Raw genomic sequence first — 18,723 nt, 5'->3', positions numbered from 1 at the left:
TCAGACTTGTGCTTCACTTGCTCCCATGTTTGTCCTGGCAAAGAGCAGAATTTAAAGCTGAGCCTTTTTCTGCTGTGTGTTTTTCTTTTCTGCGATAAACACAAAATGTGCGGTTGGTGTCATGAGAGCAGTAGGTGCGGGATTCAACTGACGCTTCCCAGCAGAAAACTCTCCGTCCTGCCAGGCCGTGGAGGAGTCGCGACAATGATTCATTTCGGTGATAACGCAGCGGGAACACACGTCCAATTGTTTGCTATGTAGGTCAGAATGGGGTATGTTGGCATCTCTGTTTGCAGACTTTACAAAGAAGTCTGGGAATGGGAAGCACGACAGGAAAAACCCTATTCTGATACTACTCAAATTGTTCCCCTGGCAGAGGTAGGCTATAAACAGCTTGCCGTCAAATACTTGCTGTCTAGCTGGCATGGCTGGACGCTGTCTGTAGATGAGGAGGTTTAATTTTTCAGCTTGAACAGCTCGTTTACTCTTTACCCAAGCTCTGCGATTAAAGTCTGGGTCTGCGTCAAGGGGAAGGTCCTTAGAAATGCTCAGTCACGCTGTTGCAGCATGAGTTCCTGACAGCAGTTTATGTTCATGTAGGTATTTCATGTACTTAAGAGTCAGGGGAAATTGGCAGGTAACATGGTTAGCTCGGGACTTTTCTTACAGCCCTGCGCCTTTTTAATGTCTGTAATGGCGTCTGCAATAGCGCTTCGGAAACTTGTTCACCTGTCAGTTTGGGTTTTGCCTATTCATTCAACACGGGCTTTGCAAATTGGCAAGAGATGAAGTTGTTGGGGACATAATTTTGTGTAAAGCTTTACAACATTTTATTGGACACCCCATTGCACATCATGACGACGTGTCTTCTTGTGGGAGTCTACCAGCTCTCCCCTGATGTCTCCTCCTTCCAGGAAAGCCTCTGCTTGTTGAGGATGAAGACCCAAGCTTGTGTCTCTTTCCCAGGACCTGGAAAGGGTGGGATGTGGGACTGCTTTTGTTTGGTAGGTTTGGATGTTACCATGCACTCTTCAGACCATGGCCTGTCTCTGCATGTGCCCATGCAAGCACGTCAGCTTTAGTTTCAAGGGTTGTCCCTCTGATCCTCTGTTACCATTATCTACATAAAGTGCCGCACTAGAGCTAATGCAGCTCTATAGCCAGGAGAAGCTGAGGCGTGTATCACACCTTGCTATTTTTGGGAGAATAACTCATTCCCAAATGATGCATCTTCTTGAAACTGACTGTCAGCTTCTTCTCATACCAGTGGGAGAACGTGTGATGCCTTACAGCATCGATCGAATACATGTTATGGCAAACATTACAGCCAAACCCATAATTTTTTAGGTTCCATACCACACACATTCAAGGAAAAATTTACTTTCTTTGTCCCATATCTTGAGAGCTGAATATATTTTTGAAGCAGTTGGAGGCCGTGTTCCAAGATCAGATCATGTACCCTTTTTTTTCCTCTGGAAAGAAGGAAATAAATCCTGATGGCTGGACATGATGTTGTCTAATGATTGTATTTTTTCTTGGCATGTTTATTAGAAGAATGTGGACTTCTGTGAGACTGTTCTCCTCCTTCTATCAGTCCTAACCATTTATAGCAATTCTTTTCTCTGAGGTTCAGTTAATTATCTTATGAAAACCTGCTTCATACAGGAAAGCTATCAAGTCAGGCGATAATAAATTTGAATTAATGATTTGTGCTATCAAAGATTTTAAGTTGCAACACAATTCAGGAGGGAAGCAGGTGGTAACACTGATATTTTTATTTCAGCCTCATCACGAGGATTTGATTTGATCTATATATTTTATTGCTGGTGAAGATTAATTAAAAAAAAAAAAGCCAGGGATATTCTGTCTACCTGCCCAAAGGTCAGATTTTTCTTCTAGTCAGGGTTGAAGCCCTAGCTAGTGTTTGTGTATATGTCTGTAGCTTAATGGCTTTCAACAGAAGTTGAAAGCCTTCAACAGAAGGCTGAGGATCTTGATTGTTCTTGGTTATGAATAAAGGCATAAAGAATAATAAAGGAAGGGGTTTTTGATTTCCGCTACTGCACTCTTACGTGAAATGCATGCAAACACAGGGCAGAACGCCACGTTCTGATACAGAGAAGCATCTGTGTGTAAACGCAACTTGAATTTTCAAAGGGCTTCTATGCTGAATCCCAAATCTTTTCGGCATCTTTGAAAAATTACTGAAAAATCAATTACACAGCAGTTTATGCTGGGAAGAAGAAACGGAGCATGTCTTCTGTTGAAGCATCACGCTGTGATGAACGGTCAGTAGGTCTGGTGAGCCAGTCATCCCTTCCAGTCCAGTCTTTGTTTCTGTAAATGAGCCAGTGTGTATCTGGAAGAATGGGAAGTCGTCTGGAAACTTGATCCAACTGATCCAACAAATAGCTCAGTTGATGCTGTGATAAAAGCATAGCTGACTATTTCAAATGCTCAAATAATGGTGATGTTTTTAACTAAACAAGATATTATAACGTCGTTTAACACTGACACTACTGTTCGTTGCTGAAAGAAGCAGAAAAAAAGGAGTATAGATCCTGAGACACACTTTAATCTTCCCATTTAAATATCTGTAACACCAGGATAAGGAGTAGCATGACAGGATGAAAAAACACCTTTTGATAATACCCTTTGACTGTCAGGCTTAAAGATTATATTTAGATTTGTACGGTGTAATAATTACTGTCATATTAGGCCATTTTTATATGCATCTATTTAATGCACTAATTTAAATAAAGCTACTTTTAAAAAGTGTTTGGTTTAGTCTGATACCTATAAAAATTAAGAGAAACAAGGCCCCCCCCACCTTGATTTTCTCCATCAGCACTAAGGATGCAGCTGACAAGATGCTCAAAACCCCCCATAGTTCAAGGGTGGATTTCTCGGTTGTTCGTGAAAGTTTTCTTGTTCCTCCCTCACAGTTCTAAGGCATTTTATACGCATCAGCGTGAAAGCTTCTTGTTGGGCTATAACAGCCTGTCCCTACTGGTACAGTTTGCAGAAACAAGCTCCTGTTTTTAACGAGCAAAATGTATTGAGATTTGCAAAATCACTCTGTTATAACTCAGGGGGAGAGTAGCGCTTTCCTCCCTCGCGAGGTCTGGTGTTGAATCAAGAGCAAGCTTAAGGCTGTTAAAAGATTAATGTGGATCAGATGTGACAATAGTCATGTAAGTCGACTGAAAGCCTTTTTTTAGTATATTTACCTCGCTGACAGAAGGAAAAATCAGTCTCATTTTTTTGGCATAGGCAATCAGTGGAGGCAGAGTAGGGCAATTTACCCTCAGTCATTAAAAGTAAAACAATTTGGATTAAATTCTGCTGTGGAATTGGATTCTAGCGGTACCAGGGAGTGACTGTGGCTACACCACTTCAACCTCTAGTGAAAACTGTCGACAGCAAAACACATACGTGCTGTGGTGGCTCAGCACAGGCTGAGACAAGAAAATCGTGGAAACTGTTGGATTTTCCCCTGTCTCGGCAAAGAAACTTGTGCAGTGCTTTCCTGAGCTCCTGCTGGAAGGCGGCAGCTTTGCACCCCCTTCGGCTGAGTTTTGCACCCCCTTTCAGCTGCGGCTGCCACCCAGTCCCTGCTCCTGCATTGCCCTCGTGTGCGGGCACAGGCACTCGCGCAGCCACACAGCTGTCACCCCTGGAAGAGGGGCCCTAAAAGTGACCCCCAACAAAGCCCCCAGTTCCCCCCGCTCCTCCACCTGTTTCATGAGCATAGGAAGCTACATTAGGAAGAAATTCTTTACTGTGAGGGTGGTGAGACACTGGCACAGGTTGCCCAGGGAAGATGTCAATGCCCCATCCCTGGAGGTGTTCAAGGCCAGGCTGGATGGGGCTTTGAGCAGCCTGGTCTATGGGAGGTGTCCCTGCCCAGGGCAGGGGGTTGGAACTAGATGATCTTTAAGGTCCCTTCTAACCCAAACCATTCTATGATTCTATGGTTCTTCTGCTTTTATGAGCTCTTGCAGCCTGTCAGCACTAAGTATCAGAGCAGCTTCTAATAACTTATGTTCTCTTTATGTTGTAATCACCAGAAAAAAGACTGACGTGGGCTTTATTCCCAAGGCAACCGCCCCCACCACTGCGGTACCGTGCCTCGTGCCCACACAGCATCCCGTGACGCAGAGAGCGTCTGTCTTGCAGGGCTGGGCTCAGCAAGCTGCTCTCCTCCTCGGGAAATCCCCCTGCGTAAGCGAGCCCTTCTTGTGCAACCGGGTGGACCTTGCAGCTTTCGCTTTTCTAGCTGGAGAAGAGGTAACATGGAAAGCTCTGTCCTCGCCCAACGTGACTTCAGAGCTGGGAGCAATTACGCTTCGCTGGTCGACTAAGCTGCAGCTCTGGTTGGGGAATTTTGAAATGTCTCGTGCTCTATTGGGAAGTTGTAGGGTACGTGCCGTATCTCACAGAGACCATCTCAGCATCCTCCCCCCGTGTCCCTCCCTGGGGGACCCCCTGGACAGAAGCATTCCCCAAATCATCCAAAGTCCCTGGGGGTGGGGGAGCTGGCTGCCCTGCTTTCTCTTGGCAGAGAACATCACCCCCGACTTTCCAGTAAGGGAGAGAGAAAATTCTGATTGCTGTGATGCTCCTGGGTTTAGCTCCAATTCCAAAACACTAGGCTAAAGTGATCCATTTCTCTCTGGAAATGGAAATTCTGGCCCAGGGAAGTGAATAGATCTGTTAACATGGAAAGGGACTGACTCCTTCCTTTGCCTGTCTCCCCTGCAAAGTCCATGAGAGTGTTCCTGTGCTGCTCAGCCCTGTTAGGGATACAACACAGAGCACGTTTTCTCTTGGTATAACACTGGAGGGAGAAGTCCCTTCCTACACGGACCGCATGAGAAGTGTGCTAATTCTGTTTTCTTCCTTTTAAGGCATTTGCACAGCTTGAAGAAATTTCGTCTGTATTTCAAAACCAGTGAGCAAAGGCAGGCGGGTGGTTGCTGCCAGCCCCTGAGTGACTCCGTACCGCAGCGAGCCGAAGAGAGCCGTGTGCCTGAAAGCGGGGACGGCTGATGGACGCGGCGTGAGGACCAACTTGCTACCAGCACCTGGGGTTCGAAACAGGTTGCAGTGATTTAACTTTCTGGTCATCCACTTCAGTTCAAAACAGGAGAAATTTTTCCATTGTGGAAAATAGTTTCTTTGTGAATGTGCTGCGGGATGGCTGAAAAGAGCAAACCCCCTCTGCCTTTCAGAGGGGCTCTTTTTTTGATCCCATGAGACTCAAAGGGGAGGTTTGTGAGATTGAGGCGTGTAAATGTGAAGCTTAATCTTTGGAAGTAATGAGATTCATACTGGATAAACACAGGCCATTTATCCATCACCCACCTGAGATGCCAGTGCTTGGCAAGCTGGAGCCCTGCTCCCCCCGGGCCGAGGTCCTCAGGGTCTCCAGCAGCTCTCTCCTTCTCCATACCGTTCCTGCTCTGCCCTGTGTGCACGGACCGGTGACGTTTCAAGCAGATGTTGCCACATCTGTACCCCACATGTGGTGCCTGCACAAGCGAGTGCCCACCTTGGCGCGTCGGCTGCCCCGTGCCATTCAGCCTCTGCTGGCAGTGTCCCTGCATGCCCCCACCGCCCCGTACACACCTGCCACTTGTTTTATGGGAGCCCAGCAGGGAGGTAGGGATATGCCGAATGGTTGGGTGCATCCGTGGCTTCCCCTGTGGTCAGGGCAGAGCATCCTGCTCTGAGCTGCTCTGCAGAAGGTGCCTCCTGAGAGATGGGGTGCTTGGTGGCAGCCCAAGGCAGGCACTGCCCTGCGATCCCCTCTGCTTCTCTGCCTTTTGCGTCATGCTTTTCACCATGATAAAAGCACACAAGTCAGGGTCTGGGCTGTGTGCCATTCCCCCCTCCTCTGGTCTCCTCACACCTGCCTCTGAACCTTACTCTCCCCTCTCCCTTGTCCCCTTGTCCCCTTGTCCCTCCCCTCCCCTGTCCCTTGTGCTAGGACAAGCCCTGGGTGGGTTCTTTATTGTGATAAATAATTTCTGCTTTCTGTCTGCTTTCCCTCTCACCTACCAGCTTATTCAGTGATGGGCTGCTGCATCACTTACACCTTTCTGGTATTAAGTCCATGTCCCGGACAAATGTTGTCCCTCTTCTGCGTGTTCAACAGATGGTAGAAAGGCAGATCCTGTCAGGAGACAGCAAAACACCACCTCCTATCTTGATTTTGGGTTTATCCCCAGCATTAATAAAAAAAAAAAATATCTGCATGGAATTTAACCATAACCAGTCCCTGATGATGGTGAAGGTAATCAGTTGGAAAGCTCTTCATCCCGTAGTGCATAGGGACGACACGTGGACTTGGCCTTGCAGTAGCCTGTGGTATGCAGAGGAAGACAGATTGGGTGGTCTGCTCCCAGGAGCAGCAACTCGGTGGGTGGGGAGATGCTGCAGATTATAATTTTGGATGACTTCAGCCCAGCACAGCAGACTAAACTTCACACTGCTGTTCCCTGTCAAAAAACATTTGCTGCTTAGCTGAACCACAGCCGAGCCTCCTCCTCGCTGCTCCATGAAGTCACACGTGGTGCCACGGGGCGCCGGCTGTCCCGCCGTCGGGTACATGGCAATCCACCAGCTGAGGTGCAAGCGGCTGCCGCAGCCCAACACATCTCCCTGCTGGGCTGTGCGCTCCCAGACAGGCAACAACTGTGTTGATGGGCTTCACTGGCATGTGTTCACTGGTGTCTGGCTCTGCCAGCAAAAACATCTCCTAAAAGAAGAAGATAAATTACTTTTTCTCTGCGGTGGGCTCACTTTCCAGAAAGGCAAATGCCACCAGTAGTGAGTGGTGGGAGGGATAACAGGGGCAGCGCGTATGAGGAGGTGTTTTCGTTCAGGATGAAATGATGCATCTGTTCTGCTGCCACTGACCTTGCGGCATCGGACCTCCTTCCCTCGGCTCAGCTTCTTTCTCGCAATGTGACGCTGCGAGCTGCTGTGCAAAAATTACGTATTTTTACTATGGAATAGCTGCTTCTGCAGGAGCAAACATCAAAGGCACCAAAGCACTCCTTGCAAGCTCTGAACCAACCTGCCTGGCCTTCACTCCCGAGGCTGGAGCATGGGGCCACCGAGTAGAAGGGGCTTTGCTGAAGTCCCAGGCGGGCTGGGAAACCTTCCCCATCCCTCCACAGATTCCTCTAAAACTGAACTTGAAAAAGAGTCTTCCCAGAAGGTTCATACTCTTGTAAGCATGAACCAGAATAACAATGTCATTTGTTCTGTGGCATTTTCCAACAAAATTCTCATTATTCCAGGGTAATTCTTTCAAACCCTGTTATTTAGATGAAGTAGCTACACTCATTAATCCCTGTGAGGGCTTTTTTGTTTGGGCTGAGAGTTGATCAAGACCGGTTTATCAATCAGATGCTTCTTACTAACAAAAAGCTGTGTAACATTGGAATCACAGGCTGATATGGCTGGATGAGCTTGGCAGGGACCTCTGGAGATCATCCAGTCCAACCTCCTGCTCAAAGCAGGGTCAGCTAGAGCAGGTTGCCCAGGATGTCCAGTTCATGTTGAATGTCTCCAAGGACGGGGCCTCTGCTACCTCTCTGGGCAACCTGATCTGGTGTTTGACCACCCTCAGAGTAAAGCAGTTTGTTATTGTGTTGAAATAGAATTTCTTGCATTTCAGCTTGTGCTCATTGTCTCTTGTCCTGCCACTGGGCACCACTGAAAAGAGCTTGGCTCCATCTCGCTTAAACCCTCCCATCAGGTATAACATAATGGTGAGATCCTCTCTGAGTCTTCTTTTCTCCAGGCTGAACACTCTCAGCTCTCTCAGCTTCCCCTCTTTAAGAGATGCTCCAGTCCCTTAATCATCTTTGTGGCCTTTGGTTGGACACTCCAGTATGTCGATGTCTCTCTTGTACTGGGGAGCCCAGAACTGGACACAACACTCCAGGTGTGTCCTCACCAGTGCTGAGCAGAGGGGGAAGGATCACCTCCCTCGACCTGCTGGCAATGCTCTGTCTGATGCAGCCCAGGGTACTATTGGTATTTGCCAAAGTTCCCCCAATCTTTTTATTGCCCTTCCTGAAGAAGGAGGAACATTTGCTTTCTTCCAGTCTTCAGGAATCTCTCCTGATTGCCATGACCTTTCAAAGATTATAGAGAATGGCCTCACAGTGACATTGGCGAGCCCCTCAGCACTTGTGGGTGCACATCTCATGAGGTCCCATGGGCCTGTGTAACTCCAGTTTGTTAGATGTTCCCTAACCTGATCCACTTCCACTGAGGGTAAGTCTTCCTTGCTCCTGATTTCCCCCCTGATGTCAGGGGAGTCCATAGCATCCTGTAGCAAGGATGTAATTTTCTGTTAATTCTCTGCAGCTCTCACAGCATGTTGGGTTTTTCCCCATTCAGTTCTACTGTATTCTACAGATAAGATGACCTCAGCAGCAATATTTTCGTGTAATTATAACCTCTATCTATCTACCTTCCTTCCCTCCCTCCCTCCCTCCCTCCCTTTTCCTCCTCCTCACCTCCAGCTCCTCATTTCTAGGTCCTCCTCCTTCCTCAGTGCCTGCAGGAGGAGATGGGCTTTGCAGCATGGCCATGGGCTCACCTTTCCCGCTCTGTGTGAGGGGCACAAGGGTTGTCCGCTTAAACCCCTGTGGTGTATACTTGAAAATTTCAGTTTCATTTTCCAGAGGAGGAGAGCTCTGGTGAAGGTTTTCCATTAACCTCATCCCAGTCCCGGCGCTGACACCGTCAAATCCCCAGCAAGGGGTACCATTGCCGCATCTTCGCAGTGAAAAGGTGAAATGGCGCTGTTTAAACATACAAATTTAACTTGCTACCCAGGGTGTGCTTTAGAATACTGCAGGATTTTCCTGAAAGATTAATGACTTTAAAATGTGCTAATGGCAGGCGAGAGCAGCTTTTAGCTGTCAGAGGGTGGCACAGGGTGCTGAGCTGCTCCCCTCCCCCGCTCCCTGCCAGGGCTGGGGACCCTCGCCCCGGCCGCCCCGTGCTGGGGATGGCACGGCATGGCATGGCAGGGGTTGGGAGCCCACCTGCCCCACCACGGGGAGCCCAGCACGAGTTGATCATGCCCCTGACGAGCCTCGGGCAGGCGCAGGGCAGAGCTCCCGGCGGTTGCTGTCAGGCGTGCCAGTACTCACACTTCCAGAGAGCGGGCGTACTCTGAAATGACAGGTTTTGTTCCAAAGTGCTCGTCTGCCTTTTGTGTTTGCCTCCTCAAGCAGAAGAACACTCTCCGCATTAATACACCACTGCAGCTTTTTCAGAAATATTGGCCTGGCCTTTGCCTGGCCATCAGCAAAGCCCCCAGCCGGCTGGTGGAAAGGATGAGTCCCCCTCCCTCTTTCTCTCCGTGTGTGCCCCCATCACCCCAGCAACCTGCCTTGGCCCCAGCCTGCTCCCTGTCTTCCCGTCTGCTCTGGGTGCCAAAAGCCGCCTCTCTGCCCCATGCTGGTACTTTTTTGCCTTCCCAGCTCTTTCAGCGAGACTGGATCCTTCCGTAGTTTCAGCCATGGCATGACAGTTGGATTTTGGGCACTGCCAGCTGGAAAGATTTTCTATCCAAGAAAACATTACCCACTGCTCCAGGACAAAAAAAAAAAAAAAAAAAAAAAAAAAAAAAAGAAGAGAAAAAATTTAGCAACATATACCCCCAGCCTGGGAGACCCATCGACAGCAAGCACGGAGAGCCAGGCTTCATCTCCAACTTGTTCCTACACCTGCAGACCGTGTTTGCAAGCCCAGAGCAGGTTGCACTCAGCATAGACCAGATGCCTAAAGTAAATTTCGCAGTTAACACGATGGGCACACTGAATCCCCTAAACAGGCAGAAGTGCGGGTCTCTTATTTCAAGCCCGTGCCCCTGCCAGTTTGAGACTCTTCTTAAAAGATTTCAATTAGATTCCATGTTCTGGAGTGTATGGTTTTAACTTGGAGAGGAACTGGTGTGGCAGAAACCAAACTGATGACGCAAGTGCCTCTGCTCCTGGAAGACCCCCTGGCCGGGAAGCCCCACCGCAGTGAGCAGAGCGGCTGTGCAGGGGGAAAAGGGGCCGGATCCGCGCTCTGCCGTTGCTCTGCCTCTGCCGTGATGAAGGAGAAGTGCCTCAGCAACCGCTCGTGCTCTGAGGTTGATCGCGTCTGACTTTCTGCAACCACACTCAATGGTTAGAGATGATTAGAGTAAATTCCCGTGCTCTTTGGCTCTCCCTGGTGCTGGGACGCTGATGAGCAGTGACAGTTGCACCACTGCTGTCCTGTTCCGTGGTGGATATCGCAGACGTAAGCGCAGAGATGTGGCGGTGTGTGCCACTTCTGGCAGCCCAGTGCTGGGAGGCTGTTGGCCCCCAATATCTGTGCTGCTGTATAAGAGAAATAAGAATTGCACTGGAAGGTGCCTGGAAAAGCGGAATATTTGTGTAGATCTGTAGACACATATATTAGTATTTTTATCCATATTTCTCTAAGGAGAAGTGGCAGATGGTTGTTTGCCTTAGGGAGGTGGAGGGAAGGTGAGGGTGAACACCTTACCTGGTTGCACCAGTAGCCAGGTAATGCCATGTTTTCTCCGGATGCACTCTCTCTTCAGACCCGTGTCACCCTCCAAATGCCACCAGGGCCAAATTGCCGCACGATAACTCGCATTGCCCCAGCTCTGTCCTCCCGGATCCCTTCACTTGCCGAATGGTACAGCACAAATCATGATCACCCCCATAATCACACACCATTCCTCCGCGGCACAGCGGGAAATAATCACAAACCATTCAGAAACGCAATGAAAACATAGAAGCCTGCAAACAGTTGTGAAATCAAAGGGCCTACGTGTGTTTGAGCTGTTTGTGAAGGATGTTTCGCGGGCAGGCCGGTGTCCCTGCGCCGGTGCCTGCTGCTGGAGGGCTGGCTGGGGACCAGGCACGGGCTGCTGCAAGGTGAGCGAAGGCGTCCAAGCGATGCCGTCAGCACAGCGGAATTCGGGCTGAGGTAACCCACCGCAGGTGATGTCAGCCCTGGCAGCAGAGAGGAGGCTTCCCGACGTCTTTGGGTTTTGTTTACAAAGCCTTAGTTCTCAGTTGGCAGCAGCCACACTGACATGGCCAGCGGGAAGGTGGTTGTATTCCAGGCTTCAAAAGAAAAGGTGCCATTTTCCTTGTCTTCAAAGACACCGATCTGTGTCAGTACCGTGTTTGCAGGAGGTGCTCTCCCTCTTCAGGGGGAGAGAGCTTTTAGTCAAATAGCTTCTCATCTGGCATCAGTGCCACAGGGACACTGAGCAGCAAAAGGACACTGGGAAACCAAAGTGAAGGACAGCACATTTTGCTTTGAAACTCCAGTAGCTGGTTACAGAGAGAAAACAGTTATAATATAAGGTCCAGCACATCCATATGTGGCAGCAGGAGCTGCCCAGTGGAGTTTTAGATGTTTTACATATTTAAGAACAGATGTGAAGATGAAGCTCTGTTATTGCTGGGCATTTCTCAGCTATCCTTTGCCATGAGATGTTTCATATGTTTTATACCCCAATGCTCTTCCTCTCCCATTGCTATAGTCCTGAAAAATTTAAATTAAATCTTCATTTGGTAGAAGTGGAAAAAGAAAATGTATTATTTGTCTCCCATCAGGCTCTACTCTCTCTCCTACCTGCCTCTCACACATGAGGTTATTATCCCAAAGGCTGTTCTGGGCTCTCTCTTGGGCTTTGTCACACACGAAGTAGAAGGTTGGTGGTGAATATTTTTCTGCCAGCAGAGACTGTGGCCATTCCTACTGTCTGCTTCAGTTGTGCCAATGTAACTACTTTTTTGGACTATAGCATAAACTATGTCAGTGAAATGATTTGGGTTAAGAAACAGCGAGCCAAAGGGGGAAAGCTGCAGCTGTTTAATATATGTTTAAGCAGAGCAAATGGTTTACTTTTCTCACCCATTTTACAGAAGTGAAGTAACTGTCTGCTGGCAAGCGAGGCGAGACGCCGGGTTAGCCGTGTCCAGCAGCTGTGCAGCCCCCGGGCATGGGGGCTCCATGCTGGCGACAGACGGGACCCCTGGGCAGGTCTAGGGCCCAGGGCTGGTTGTGCCGATGGGACAGGTTGCCCTTTTGCTCCAAATCCATAATGAAATGATGTCCCAGGTGATGCTGGGACCCACATACCAGCTAACAAGGGATGGATTTGGAGGTCACCAGCACCAGTAGACCCACCCGCACCAGTGTTGTGAAGTGTGTCACCACCAGTGTGGCAAAATACAGAATAAAGACATAAAAATAAATATCTGGGACCCCGTGCAACCTCCTTCACTCAGCTTCCTTCTGGTGTGTCACCCAGGGGTGCTGCGGCTGGCCGTGCCGGCAGCCACTGTCAGAGCAGCAACTTTATGTTGCCACTTTCTTTCCCCTGCTTTAAGTTTCTCTTCAAACAGTACAGCTGCGTGATCCCAGTGTCATGAGCAAAACCAACAAAAAAAGATAATTTCCAACAGCCAGGAAGCTGGTATATTTCTAGTTATAACAAAAACATGACTGTAGCCTGATTTATACAGATGACTTCCTTTGGTTAGGCTAAAAAATGTGACTATTTCAAAGCTGATTTATATTTCTAACTGAAGTCCAGAATGTTAATCTCTCTACTGTTTCCCCCATCTGAACTACGCTTGGCTGTGTGCAGAGCGAGGAATTCGGGTCAGAGGTGGAAGTCAGAAGGAAGAAGGATCAATTGTTCTTATTGCAAAAGTAAACAGCAGTTAAGTGCTTAATTGTTGCTGTATTTTTTAATCAAGTGGATTTTTCAGGATGCTCCAAAGAGCCCTCAGTGTGTGTGAGCAGCACAGACTGAAACCAAATCAATCCAGGTGCTCCTCCTCTCTTCAGGTGCTTGTTTTTCTTGACATCAGTTCAGGGTGAGGACAAGCTCCTCCAGCGCTCCGGGCCTCTGTGCAGGAGAGGACTCCAAGAAACCTGCTTCTCAGTGGATCAAAACAGAGGTATCCCGCCCCAAACTGGGACAGGTCTGTAGAAATGTCAGGAAATCCTGCTGGGTCATCTTCTGAGTGCAGCAGGGCCATGCAACTGCACGATCAAGCCCTGAAAGCCTCACCCTGCCTTTGCCGGGGACTGCAGCACTGTGGTCTGACCCCTGGACAGCCCTCGGAGGCTGCAAGGGCAAAATAAGCTCATGCGAAACCAAGGCCTTTGGTGAACATTGGAGCTGCTGATGCCTCGCTTCCAATGGGTTCCTGTTTTGTGCTTGCCCTGCCGAAGTGTGGTCTCCTATGCTACACTTTCCAGAGCAGGTGGGCTTCACCCAGAGCAAAGAAAAAGAGGGTTTCCCAAGAGCCTTGCTCCATTTTCAACGTCAGCCATGCTCCATATGCCCTGGTCCTGATGCTAGCCAGGCTCCATGGGAGTATGCGGATGGATACTTCACACCGCACACCAGCGCCTGGTGCTCTCGCCATCCGCAGCAGCTGAGCACCACGGAAAGCATCTCCCGTTTTGGAACTCGGAAATAAAGCCTCATGAAAAACAAAGCCATGGGCTGGGCTTCTGGCTGCTCACACATTTACGCATCTTCCTGGAACCCCAGGGTGTCCAGAAACTCCCGCTCCAGTGAGATTTTTAGCTGCTTCCTCCTCACCCTCCTGGAAACACAATGTTTGCTTTACCCCTACCCCCTGTCCTTCAGGAACGTGTCCTTAAGTAACTGAGGGCCAAACTGGGCTCTGCTTCAATCTGATTTCTAGTAGAGCAGCCGCATTCGGCAGGAACAGACCCCTGCTGCCCAGAGCAGCCCTCTCCTTCAGCCCCTCCTACACACACTGAAAGTTCCCCACAAAGATGAGGGTGTTCGATGCTCTGGGCCCGAACTGGGCATTCACAGGCATGAATCACAGAATCACGGAATCATGGAATTTCAGAGTCGGAAGGGACCTCTAGAGATCATCTAGTCCAACTCCCCTGCCAAAACAGGATTGCCTAGAGCACATTACTCAGGACTGCATCCAGGCAGGTCTTGAAAGTCTCCAGAGAAGGGGACTCCACAACCTCCCTGGGCAGCCTGTTCCAGTGCTCTGTCACCCTCACTGTAAAGAAGCTTTTTCTCATATTTGTTCAGAACTTCCTATGTTCCAGCTTGTGCCTCTTACCCCTCGTCCTGTTACTGGGAACCACTGAAAAGTGTCTGGCTCCATCCTCCTTAAACCCACCCTTTAGACACTTGTAAACATTAATAAGGTCTCCCCTCAGCCTTCTCTTCTCCAGGCTAAAGAGTCCCAGCTCTCTCAGCCTTTCCTCAGAAGGGAGATGCTCCAATCCCTCCATCATCTTTGTTGCCCTACGCTGGGCTCTCTCCCGTAGTTTCCTGTCTTTCTTGAACTGGACAATGATATTCCTGTGCTTCAAATAGCCTCATGGATGCTGAGCCTGAAAGTACTGGATGAGTTTCCAGAGGCTGTCTGTCTTCTATATCCTACAGATGACTTTTTTTCCCCCCCTTCATATTTTTTCCCAAGGTTTCATGTGTTTTGACAAACAAATGTAACCAGGATGCTGAGGGATTAACGAGGATCAGAAACACTTTCATGACTGTTGGTGATTTTGGCTGTGATATTTCTTCTGCATTTCCCAGAGTCACTGGAAGGCTGCAGTGTTCCTGTATGGGATATAATAGGTGTGGTATAAAGCCAGTCTGCTACACTGCAGGTTCACTGTGAGCAGAGCAGAGATGAAGAAAAGAGTTTAGCTTGGGCAAGAGGCACACCCTCTATTTTGGCAAGAAGCAGTTCAAATTCTTGCTCTGATTTACGCTAGTTTATAGAAAAGGCTGTACTGAGCTCTGGAAGCATGTGGTAGTATTTAACTGTATAAAACTCGGAGCCAGCTTCAAGTACTGCATGTGGGGAGATCAAAGCTAATAAACTATATATTTTGTATAGGGAATATCTGTGATGAAGAAACAAATTCATCTCAGCGATAGCCAACAGGGAGAACCTCATTCGAAAACAAAGGCTGGTGCGGTGATGTTCCTCCGTTTGCTTGTTTTGCAGGGAGGTTGTTTATTAGAACCACCATTTTAATATAAACTCCACGAAGGCCGGCGTACTTTGCACGAAGGCGCTTGTGCTCCCGAGGCCGGTCCAAGGCGTGTGGCCGCAGACAGAGCTGGGCACCCGCGGCAGCAGCTCTCCCGCCCTGGCCAGGGAAGGGACGGGGGCTGCACCCTTCTTCTCAGACAGCAACATGGAAAATACCTTCCTCCTGGTGCAGTCAGGCTGATGGAACTGCCTCTGTCCGTGTTTTTCCACAAGGAGAAGCAGAAGAAGAAAACCTTTGCTTGGCTGGGTTTTGGCTCTGCCAATGACCCGTTGCCTAGTCCCAGCTCACCAGGAGCTGAAGGTGACCTGCCATGCCTGTCCTAGGGAGCCCGGGGAAGGCCATGGTCCTCTTGCAGCCCTCAGTGCTGCTGCCAACCTTCCAGCAGACACCAGGGATGTTCCTTCACCATGGAGGATGGCAGCTGTTCCCTCCACTGTCCTCTTCTGGGACCTTCCCTCTCCCCTTCCCTGCTTGCGCTCTCTCACCTTGTGCAGCTTTTATGTCCTGGTTATTTATATGAAGCCGGCTGCCCCGCGTGGCTATTTTAGTCATTTCCTCCAGCAAGTTCCTGCGATTGTTGGGCTGGCATTGTGTGACTCACCCACCACGCTTCCTCCCACGCTCCCTCCCAGCTGGGAAAAGCCTCCTCCTGCTAGTTTTCCTTTTTTAACCGAAGCATCCTGAAGTAATCCCACTTTTAACATGACAAAGACCATGGTTGGTGATGGCAGCCCCGTGCTTTGCAGGTGCCTGCACCATCGATGGACTCCACCAAGCCATCTGGCCAAGTGATGCAGGTGGGAGAAACCAGCTGGGCTGACCTGCCCTTGCATTTTCAGCCTGCAGCTCCATGTGGTCACCCTTGTGGCTGGGGCTCTTGGCTGGCAGTAAAGCTAAATTGCAACCAGAGAGGAACCGACAGCCACAGCCTTGTTCCTGCTGTTTGCCTGCTGGGGAGCGCGTGTCCCCCTGCAGTGACCTTCCTTATGGCCTCTCCTGCCCGGAGGACACCTCCACATTGCAGCCCGCATCTGCTAGCCCCAGCACGGGCGGCGGTGTTTTTCTAAAACTAGCCAAGACTGTATGTTTAGTAGACACGAGGCACAACCAACTTGACAGCACAAAGCCACAAGTCTCTGTGAGCAGAGCGCTTTTGGTGACAGGGATGCTGGGTGCCGGCTGTCACCGCTGTGCGATGGAGAGCCGGGCTGTTGGGAGCCGTCCTGGCACGCTGCCGGTGTGCAGGGCAACGAGACGCTGCACGGTGCATCTGGGCACCACATGGCCCTGGGAAACCACGGGACACACCTGGCCAGGCACCAGGGGAGCCGGCTTGGCTCCCCTGCCAACGAACTGCTAGCGCGTGAGCACTGACAGTACCCAAAGTATACACGGTGCAGGTATCTAAATATCTGTGATGGGCAAGTGTTAAACATCTGCAAGAAACAGCCCAGCATGTTTCCTTACAGTCTATCGTGTTCCTTTTCATCTGTTTGTTTTGCTTCGGGCTTTTTGATGTTGTCACCCAAAATACAAATGGATTTTTTCCCCCCTCAGCACCAGACTGGTATGCAACTAACATTTTTGTCCCCATAAAAGTCTACCTTGAGTCTAGCGATTCCTTCCTTTTGGAGACATGTTTTTTGTCTTTTGTGCTGTGCTGGAGAGACTAATCCTCCGGGATGCTCCTTGCACACCAGCCTTGCCCCCATTCAAAGAAATCTAGCAATTGTCTTAGAGGAACGTCACCTCTGGCCGCTGGTCCCCACTGGAGCTGCCCAAGGGCACCGTCCATGCCAGCGTTTCTGCCTTTCACTGCGTGTGTGTGGGATGCAGCAGCACGGAGTCCTTTGGAGTGCGGCTGTATGTGCTCCACGGTGGGTGCTGAGCCCACAGCCCCACCATGGCCGGGCAGGGGAAGGCACAGACCATGAGCACCACTTTTCTTATGGCCACTCAGGTGGACAGCTTTTCTGAAGCTGTCCCTGAAAAACTAGGAACAGTACATGGGCTTTATACAGCTCCTCCTTTATACAGGAAGAAATCTGGCATTTCTTCCCCATTAACAGCTGAGGACATTGGCTTGGCTGATGTTATTTCTGCTGCTTGTTAGGTTTGCTCTTCAGTAACCAGGGACACGTTTCCTGCTGGGAAGGTACTAAAATCATCACCCAGCTGCAGGGGATAATTATCATTTCTGCTGGAGCAACCCTGATGTTTCTTATTAGCACTAGTGGTATTTGTGGAAACCTGTACCTCAGAGGGAGCAGGTGGCAAAAGGGTCCCCTGAGAGCACTGGGAGAGGAGGAAGACTGGACTGCCACCAGCAGAAGCATCTGCCAGCTCTGTGCCTGGGTAACGTCATCCCAAGCACCACCAGTCTCAGGCTTTTCTAGCACATGGAGACATGGCAGAAGGTGGGAAGAGAAGGAAAGAAAAGGAGGAAGATCCAAGCCAGTGTCATCTGGAGGGATGCCATGAGACACAGGTTGGCCTTGGCCTCCCCTTCAGCATCTCACAGGACGGGGCCATCAAGAACTGGTTTAGGTCTGAGGGAGGGTGCAGAGTCTTATCTTACTGGCTTCTTTTCAGTGCACATGCAAGGGGACAAATTTCCTCTCCTAATCACCGTGTCTTTACCCCATAAGGAACACAGGGCCACTCTGTACATATGAAAAGGCAGGTGGCACATCCAAATTCCCTCTTTTATCTCCACAAACATCAACTCTCCCTCCATCAGACAGCTGCAAGGAAGCTGTTGGCTCTGAGCCTAGTGCAGCAGCACAAAGGTAATACACCCAAACCTTTCCTTCCCTTGTCATTTCTCAAAGCACCTGGGACCTTATTTCCTAAAAAAACCAAAACACAATCAAAAAATCACCTGAAACTCATCAAAATCAGGAGATCAGCAGGGCTGAAAGTGCCTCCTCCCAGCTGCTTGGGGTTATGCTTCACCTGGGGTCTATCCCACTCTTGAATTTATTTCTCTGAAGCCTGTTGGGATGGTCACTGTTGGAATAGGCTACTGTGGGGCCCCAGAAGTGCTCTCCTGAATTTTGGTGCCACATACGTTCAGCTTATCCTTGCTGAACTTCTCTCTGCTGCCTTTCAGGAGGGCTACTGGGCTGTCACAACAGCAAGATCATTAAGGAGTCTACTTTCTTCTGAGTTTAATAGGCTTGAAAACCCTGGGGTTTGAGGTGAAGTAGCTGGTGATCTGGAAATAGATTTTTTTTTTTTTACTCCCAATCCTGCTTCCTCTGACACTTGAAACAGCAGGAGAGACAGTGAAGGAATCATTCCCTTTGTATCCCCTATGCCCACAACCTTCTGTCCTTGTCTTCCCCTGGGTTATGGAGAATAGGATTCCTGAAGGCTTTTTTTACAAAGATGAGCTTTTCCAGCGCAACCAACAGTTACCATGAGTTAAAAACCAAAGACGGAAGAATTTGAGAAGTCGTATCCCAGGCCTGCCTCACACAAAGCTCTGGTTTTGTGCTGATCTGCATCTACTACCTAGGTCAGTAGAGTAGGTATCTTAACTACTCAGGTAGTGATATTGACTGTAAGACTGGAGTATCTCGCAATGCTGAAATT

This window comes from Chroicocephalus ridibundus, chromosome 2 (assembly GCF_963924245.1).
Source record: "Chroicocephalus ridibundus chromosome 2, bChrRid1.1, whole genome shotgun sequence".
Classification (NCBI taxonomy): domain Eukaryota; kingdom Metazoa; phylum Chordata; class Aves; order Charadriiformes; family Laridae; genus Chroicocephalus; species Chroicocephalus ridibundus.
The sequence above is the reverse complement of the archived record's forward strand: the minus strand, read 5'-3'. Positions refer to the sequence as shown.